The sequence below is a fragment of the Numida meleagris genome, chromosome 7 (genome assembly GCF_002078875.1).
Source record: "Numida meleagris isolate 19003 breed g44 Domestic line chromosome 7, NumMel1.0, whole genome shotgun sequence".
Taxonomy (NCBI): domain Eukaryota; kingdom Metazoa; phylum Chordata; class Aves; order Galliformes; family Numididae; genus Numida; species Numida meleagris.
The window spans coordinates 13,229,298-13,237,782 of record NC_034415.1 but is presented as its reverse complement, the minus strand read 5'-3'; positions in this window follow the sequence as shown (position 1 = coordinate 13,237,782).

The window sequence follows — 8,485 nt, the reverse complement described above, 5'->3', positions numbered from 1 at the left end:
TGTGTCACAGCTCAGGAGTAGTGCAACCTCTGCTCCTTCCTGGGCTGCCTCTGGCCATCAGACAGCTGTGTGTAGCAGTGAGGAAAGTGACAGTGCTCTGCAGCAATGTTTTGCCCACCACTGTATTTAGTCAAGATTAATCTTCTGGCTCTGTGCTTGTTCCTTGACCTGCCACCAGGTTTTTGAGGGGTCCCCCAGCTGTGACTGTGAGGTGTGTATGTGGGCCTGGCACCTCATAGTGCAACAGTTTTTGTGGTAAAGAACCAGTGCTATCCAGGATGATGCTTTCAACCTACAGATGTATTACCACCTCCTAAGATCGAAAAAAATCCAGGTGTTGTGGGTGCAGCAGCTTGGTGAGAGAAAGAACAGTCACAGTGTGTCTGTGTGGGGTAGTGACTGCTTTTGATTGCTCCATCTTTCTATGTCAAATTTCACATCTATTTGATGCAGCAGGGAGAAATGAAACCTTTCTCTCTTCCTTCCTATTAAAACCCTTAAAGCAGCCATTGCCTTTTTGAAGGTTACCTTCTGTATTTCTTAAATTTTAAGTTAGCAAGGGAACCAGAGCTTGTTCCCTGTGCTGGCAGGGTTATGTTCATGGGTTTGGTATCTGGCAGATCATTTTCCAATCACAGAAATATTGGTATCCACGTGCCCTCCTTCTTCTCTGCAGTTAAACTAATGAAGTTTCTTAATGTATGTGAAGAGTGAATCCAGATGAGTTAAACAATTTAATTTCTGATTACATTTACTAGATGATGGCTGACTGGGTTAGCTGCACCCTTCCCCTGGGCAATGAATTAAAGCTCATAGTTCTGTAGAAGCAGGAGGCCGTGGATGTGTCCTTTCTTCTTTATCTTCCCTCTCTTTCCATCTTGCAGGCATCTTGCTCCTGGGTGGAAAATGCTGGATGTGTGCCGGGCTTTTGTAGGGTTGTGCTAGGACACTGTGATGGCTGCGCTGCTCAGAACCTTATCCTGTAACCTCTATGAGTTTCCATGGGGACTTACTGCTGGTCTTTGTGCTTCAAGAGCTAGATGTCTGTTCTGTGGATGCCCTAAACTTTGTCTAATACAAAGACGACAATTAATTCTTTTGATATTGTTCTTTACAAGGCTATTACAATTTTGACTGCTTTTCTCATGAGTCATGAGATGGCAATTGGTAGCCCACTAATATTGCTGCCCACAAGGGTTTGTAATTTTAAAAGTAATCACTTTGTGGCTGATGTAAATTTTGTAATGAGAAATACTAGATTTATGACTGCAGGATTTCTCAGAGACTGTTTTATTGCTTAGAGGAATTGCTTTCTCTGTTGGGAAAATCCATCATTAGATGTCTGCCTCAAATGTTTTGTGGAACGTTTATGCTTGGAGAATGCTAATGCAATCATTGAAACAATAATGATGATTTGAGATAGTGTAATTGTTCCCCTTTTCTTTACTCCAGACACTAAATGAGCTGCCAGTCAAGTTAGACACAGATTTGTAAGGGGACTTTGCAGCCAAAATGTGAAGAATTGCAATGTCTGGTCTTCAGGTTCTTGATCTACCTGGTAGATTCATTCCATGTTCCTGAAAAAGGCACCTGATTTCTGCGCATAGTAGCTGAGAAGAGCTGCTTGGGAGAGTACAGGATATACTGCCCCTGCCACAGTGATAGTAATAATCAATTCTGAAGAGAATCTTTACTGCTGCCTTTTTATGTGGAACCTGTCTAGGTAAAAATGTATTTTGAGCACACCTGTGAGGCCAACCTTCTTAAGCAAGATGTAGGAGGGAGAAGATCCTAATGAGGCTTGGGCCTTGTAAAGATGTGAATTTATGAAACCTCTGGAGATGAAGTGTTTCTTGGCATTCTGCTGGATATGAAGATTTTGGGGTCTATCCAACTTTCATGAGGAAAATTTTAGCATCTCCAGAGCTGGTTGATGAGTGTTTTGAGGTTTAAGGTTATGGTTTGAAATATGGGTACCCAGTGCCTAAATCTGTTGGATGTGTGACTGTGGCTTACTATGGGCACATGATCTTCAGTGGTTTTGTAGCAAGCTTCTGCTGCCAGATGATGGTTGTGGGCACTGGTCGGGGATGCTGGATGTCCTTGCACTGGCTCTTAGCAGGGGGCACATTAGCATGGCAGAACAGCACTTGGTTTACTTAGCCCTTTCCATTTCTTCCCTGTAAGGATGAAGTAGCTTTTTGGACTGGGAGCACTAGACAACGATTATAGCAACGTTGCTTTTATTGCAGCTAAAAAAAACATGTTGTTATATATGGTTTTATTTTCTGCCTATTTTTTTTCACTGGGAGTAGAGTATGTGTATGGTTTTGTATCTAAGTGAAGATAACTTAAGCATTATATTTTAATTTAATATAAATTTGTCAGCTCTATGCTAATAGCAAATCTCAGCAGAGAAAACTGCTGTAATCAGCAAGGTCTTTCCTTCACGAGTCTGTGTCTATAAAAAGAAACATAATGAGAGAGCACTCTCAGAAGCATCGTGCTTTGAAACACCAACACATAACCTCTGGTGCTGAAATTTCTCAAAGATGTTTTTCCTGCAGTGGTGTTGCTTCATGGAGCACTGACCCTATGGCAGAGAGGGGAGGTAGGAGCCCTCACCTGTCCCAACACCTGCCTCTTCCATTTGTGTCCTGCCTTATCTAGTTTTGGCCCAGTGCTTGCTGTGAAGTACTGGACTGAAACCCTTGTGTTAGTTCTCTGTTCCCTTGAAGCTGAATTATTGTGTGGATTAACATTTCATGTTCTCATTTGTGTTCAACAGGTATATTCTGAGTGAAAACACGTATTACTGGAGAATCGCCTGAAATGTACTGGAGTTTTGAATCTTGCTCTTATTTGGCATATTCTTACTTTTTATTGTAATACACTTCTGTGCTGCTGGTCTTATTCCTTATTGAAACAGCACATTTCTGCATGATTCAAGTTCATTTCTTGAAACCAGTTTCAATAACTTTCATTTACTTAAACTATTAAAATAGTTTAAAATATGGAGAACAGTACTATTCGCTTCCTATTCAAATTGCAGCTCTAACCATTGAAATAGGTTGAAATAAAGTGTCTTGGGTTCTACTTGACCTGATTCAATGTAACTGTTAAAATGTAGAATTACGAAGAGATAAAGTCAGATGCATTCCCTATTTGGCTCAAACTATTGAAATGGGAATGGTATGAGTTTGCACAGCTATTAATATGTTATTAATTCTGGGTATATTATATACTGCTTTTAAGCCTTATCTGAAGGACTGGATATTCTTTTGTAACGTGTTCTTTTGCTTTTCTATACTCTGACATTTTGTAGATGAGCCATTTCTCAATATGTAAAGTCTAAATGGCTCTTCTTATTCAATCAAGTACTATGTCATTGAATGTGTTACAAAGAGACTATATGCTCTGCACATTAAGTTTTAAGTCTGGTGCTTATTGCAAAATCCTGACTTTTCAGGTGCTAAATACATGCTATATCTCGCAAGCTAAAAATGGCAGACTCCTGACAGTTTTGGATTGTTGAGACTATAAATGACTCTCTTATGTCCATCCTTCTCTCTTTTGTCCGTATGGCTTCCATGTTAGGCCCCAGTTCTTTGCAATGTTAAGTATCCCTGTGGCTCCAGTAGGCTGGAAAGCAGTAATGCCATCCCATTCCTGGTTTTCTGAATCAAGCTTTTGTTATTTTGACTGCCTGTAAAATATCTCTGGAGCAATGATAGCATTTAACATGGAAATGGCTTATTTTGTCTCTTCAATTTGCTGAAGAAGCCTTCTTCACTTATTTTTAAGTTACTAACTGTACTAGGCCTTCAGGTTGCTTAAGATTGCTTCCACTTTTCTTCTTCTGTATGTAGGTTTTCAGGTATGCAAATAGGAGTTCCTAAATCATCTACACGAACAACCACTTCTGTGACAGGCAGTGTTCATCAGTGAGATCGAATGTTTTCAATTTAAGAATTAAGAAAGAATAAATAAAAGTGATTAAACAGGAAGGCATCTACTAGGAGCAATATCAAACCTTGTCTAATCTAAATGGTAAAACTTGTGTGTCTTAGAGCTCTTGTCTACAGACGATAATTCAGAGGATCCTTATGGTGTTGTGTAGGTGCACTCTCCCAGAGGCAAGGATCAAAAAACCTCCCTTGTTTTGCAGGGCTTGTGAAGGTGTGGAAGCCACCGCCAAGCTTCAGAGTTACATTTCCTCTTGGCGGCGCCTGCTTGCCTGCAGGAGCTGGAGCACAGGTTTGGGCAGGAAGAAGGTTTGTTCTGGCTTGGGAGAGCCCTTGGGGTGGTCTCCTGATGGGATGGTGCTTTCAAGGTAAAAGCTGCATTGGTGGGATGGTGCTTTTAAAGTAAAAGCTGCATTGGTTAAGACTGTTAAGTGCCAAACCAAAGGCATTTTTCTCTCTGCTCTTTTTCCTCAGGGCAAATGGCTTGTGAGCATGCATGGTTGTGGCACAGCATGGCCACTGTGAGGTTGCAGGATGTCAGACTAAGTGCATGCTGCTGCTTGGGAAGGGTGAGCCACCCTGCAGATGCTATTGCTTGTTTCTTAGAAGGCTTCCAGGATTAGCTTGACTCTGTGGCCCAGTGCCATGTCACAAAGGGATGCCTGAGTTAGCTCAGCAAGCTAACTCTTACTGTTGAAACTCTGTCTCTTTAGTTTAATATAATGCTTACACTAATGTGTGATGCTTCTCATCATACGAAATACTTCCAGAAAACCTACAATGAGACAAGTTTTTAAAAATTAGCTCCTGCACAATGGCCAGAATCATGCCTACTGCACAACCCCAAAGTGAATGTCCCATGAAGGCTAGGAAAGCAGCATTCCACCATCTCTGAGGGTTGTGCCATTTATGCAGAGAGAGTGTATCAAATACCTGAGTATTCAGGTTCCTGTTGTACCCTCCTGGCACTACTTCCTGTGAGGGGCTGGCAGGATTGCGGTGTGTGAAGGACAGAAAAGCAAGCAACTGTGACAGCCTCCTTACTTCTGTTGTTTGATGCCAAATAATAACTGTTAGGAATAGAGAGTACTGAGTATTAAAAGCCTTGGTAGGCAGCTGCAGCATCCCCTTGCTTCCATGCAAGCAAGTAGTTCAGGAATTTTTCTTTATTTCTCCTGATAGTAATCTTGTAAGACAATTGCAGAGGAACCAAAGAATTTAATTGTCTTATCTGCTTTTATGAATATTGACACCTTCCCCTCCTTTCCACCTCATTATTATTTTTAATTTATTCTCTTCCTGAGTTGTAACTTAGTGTCAACAAACTGCTGATGGAAACTTTATGGTCTAGTAAAAGTGAGATAATTAGAAAAAAGGATCTCCACTCCTGTTTTTCTGCATCCAGTTCAGCAAAACACTGGCAGCAGAGGCAATGTCCTTCACCCAGCCCAGTGTTCAGTTTGCCATTCATCAAGATTATTCCTAATCAGGGAGCTCACTTATAGAGGGAAGAAGGTATTGATTGCCATTAAGATGCTGGATTGTGTTTGAAGAAAGATGTGGATGCTAGGACTCCAATTCTCATTCTCTTAGAAATGTTTAAAATGTGGAAAGAAAGAAGTATACAAATTAAATTAGACTGTTCCACCCACCAAAAAACCACACTAAAATCTCCAAAAAAACCCACCCCACAAAAAAGAAAATTACACTCCAAACCAACTAAACAACATAAAATACAGACAAAGCACGAACTCAAAAAAACCTAAACCTTTATTAAACACAATTGTCACTTCTAATTTTTTTTGGGGGGGAGGGTACATTATGAATAAAATTTCTTGCATATCTACCTTTATGAACTTTGCTGAACAAACATGACAAGTTGGTTGCTGCTTTTCCATCAACTTTTGTGGCTCTGCAAGTGTGAGGAAGAATAATCACGTAAGTCACATCTCAATTTATATGCTGACATGAAAGAGGAAGAGAAAAGCATTACAATGTAAAATGTTTCTGGAAACTGGTTGAAAATTAAAAACAAACAAAAAACCCTCAACATACAGAAAACGAATGATTCAAAAAATGACTAATAGTTTTAAATCATTTCTTACAAGAAGATCTCTACGTTTGTTTGGAAATACAGAATGCCTCAAATAACAGAGCACTGTTTTATGAGTTTAGTCACAATTTTGCTTTCTATCTCCTTGCATAGAGAAGATGTAAGCCATGAGAGGACTGCAGAGCAGGCTTGGGGAATGCAGATTTGGTCTCTCAGCCTAAGCCAGGCCATCCTTCCCTCCTTTGAAATGGTGTGTAATTGTTGGTTAAGATGTCTTTGGTAATATTCACAACTGAAATATATATCTATTTTGCTATCAGGCACTCCCACTCTTTGTCAGCCTTCATTCAGACAATGTAGATTCTGTTTGCTTTGTTCATTGCTGCCCAGCAGGAGAGCAGGGGATGTGGAGATCTGTCGCAACGCGCATGCCGAAGTCACCCGCTGTACCAATATGGTTATCGCGTAGTGCTTAATTTATTGCAATTCGACTACAACATTTATAGAGCATCAGGTAGGCGTTGCGCGCTACAACACTGCTAATTGGACGGCGGATATCATCACATAGGCATTCTTGCAGTTAGATAGTGGTTAGCAGTCCCGTAAAGCACAACCTGGAGGCGTAGATGTTTGACCTTGCAACACAGCAGCTGTTCCTCGTCTCAGGCATCCAAGGACACTCCAGGGATTACTCGAGCATGTTCTAATAAATATGCCCACTGTCCATCAAATACTTCCCACAGAGATCAGGGGTGTGGAGAAGTGTGATGAATTCTCAGACTTCACCTGAAGAAGTTGTGTTTCTTGATACACCGGTGATAACATCTCCTGTCCCTTTCCCAGCTGTCTCCATCTCCTCTCTCACACTCTCCACCAGCCTTATGAAGGAAGGGGTCTTCAGTGTCACAGCCACATTTCACGAAGGCATCAGTTGCAGTGATCAAATGCTGACTCTGTTTAAGGCTAAATTGTGCATATTTATCCTCAGATGAAAAGCATCATTAGATTATGCCCTGTGTTCATATGAAATCGATAGTAACGTGCAGTGAGCCTGTCCTCTCTTTTATGACATTACAGAATCAAGTATTTTGCTCATAAATAGGGCAAGATATGAGGGAGAGTGCATACTTCCTTGAGCTGGGAAACATGCACCATAAATCAGGATATGTGTGTGTAATTACAAGATATCAGAACAAGTCCCAGGGGTATTTTTAGCATTGTAAAATGTTAGATAGACCTGTTTTCCTGCAGAACATTATCCTTTTCGTTTCTCCACTCCTCAGTACCAGACAGTTTTGTTGGCGAGATTACTTGACATTGGAGCAGTGTGATAAATTACAACTGCAGGAGTATACTGTGTTTAATTGCACAATCAGAGTTTAAAACTTCTGATTAAATTGTGCAAAGCCTCTGAACTAATTGTCAGAAAATGTCTTCAGGGCTGAGCACTTTCCTAGCAAACATTTGGATCAAAGGCTTGTTTTTTTCCTACTGGAGTGGAATATTTTGGGTAGGTAGTTGGACCTGGGTGAATGAGTGGCTTTGGGAAACAGAAAGAACAAAGTTGTTGCCCTGGTTGAATATCTATATTTTTAAGAAGAGTTTGGAAGTTAGAATTCTTATTTGTGCACATGAAGTGCTTGGAAGGATTTGACAGCAGAGAGGAAGGACTTGTTTTGAGTTTAAATACTCGTTTTTGTTCTTTTCCCAATGTGTATGTGAATATGAATTTGATCATAATTATACCTCTTGTGTTCTGAAGGTCATTTTCATCCTTTTTTTCTGTTCCCAGGACAGCCTTGGCATCACTGGATTTTGGTGAGATACTGTTATTTTCCATGCACCTTGTCCTTGTGACAATACTCAGTGTTAGCTCTGCCTTCAGGGCTGCCACAGTTCAGGATCAGCTTGATGAAAGCCATCAACAGGTCTACTAAGTGCCACAGATTGTTTGACACAGAACTCTGTCTTGGGCACAGTTCTCATTTTGTTGCCTGTAAAGCAATGAAAAATAGACCAACAGGAGGGATGGAGGGGATGGATAGCAAGGTCCCACCTGTTTGTATTGTCTACCTGGGCCGCTGTGTCTGCATTGGCAGGAAGAGGATGGAAAATAAACCACCACTAGTAAGAAAAAGGGTGAGACCTCAGCTGCAGGAAGAGCTGTGCTCTATTCATGTAAGAGAATTTTCTGTACAGCTCATGAGCAGGTTTTCTCCATTACAGCAGGATTCAGGCTTAGGCATGTAGTTAGAGCATTTACATTATTTTTGTTCCTAAGAGCAAATTGTAAACCTGCAGTTCAGTCAACATCAAAGCTTGCATCAAAGCAGAAGGGAGTTCTTTTTTCCTGCATTACTTAGTGCTGAATTTCTAATAAAAACCAACCAACCAAAAAAAAACCAACCAAAAAAAGCCCCACAAAGCAAAAAAAAAAAACCCAACAAAAACAACAACAACAAAAAAA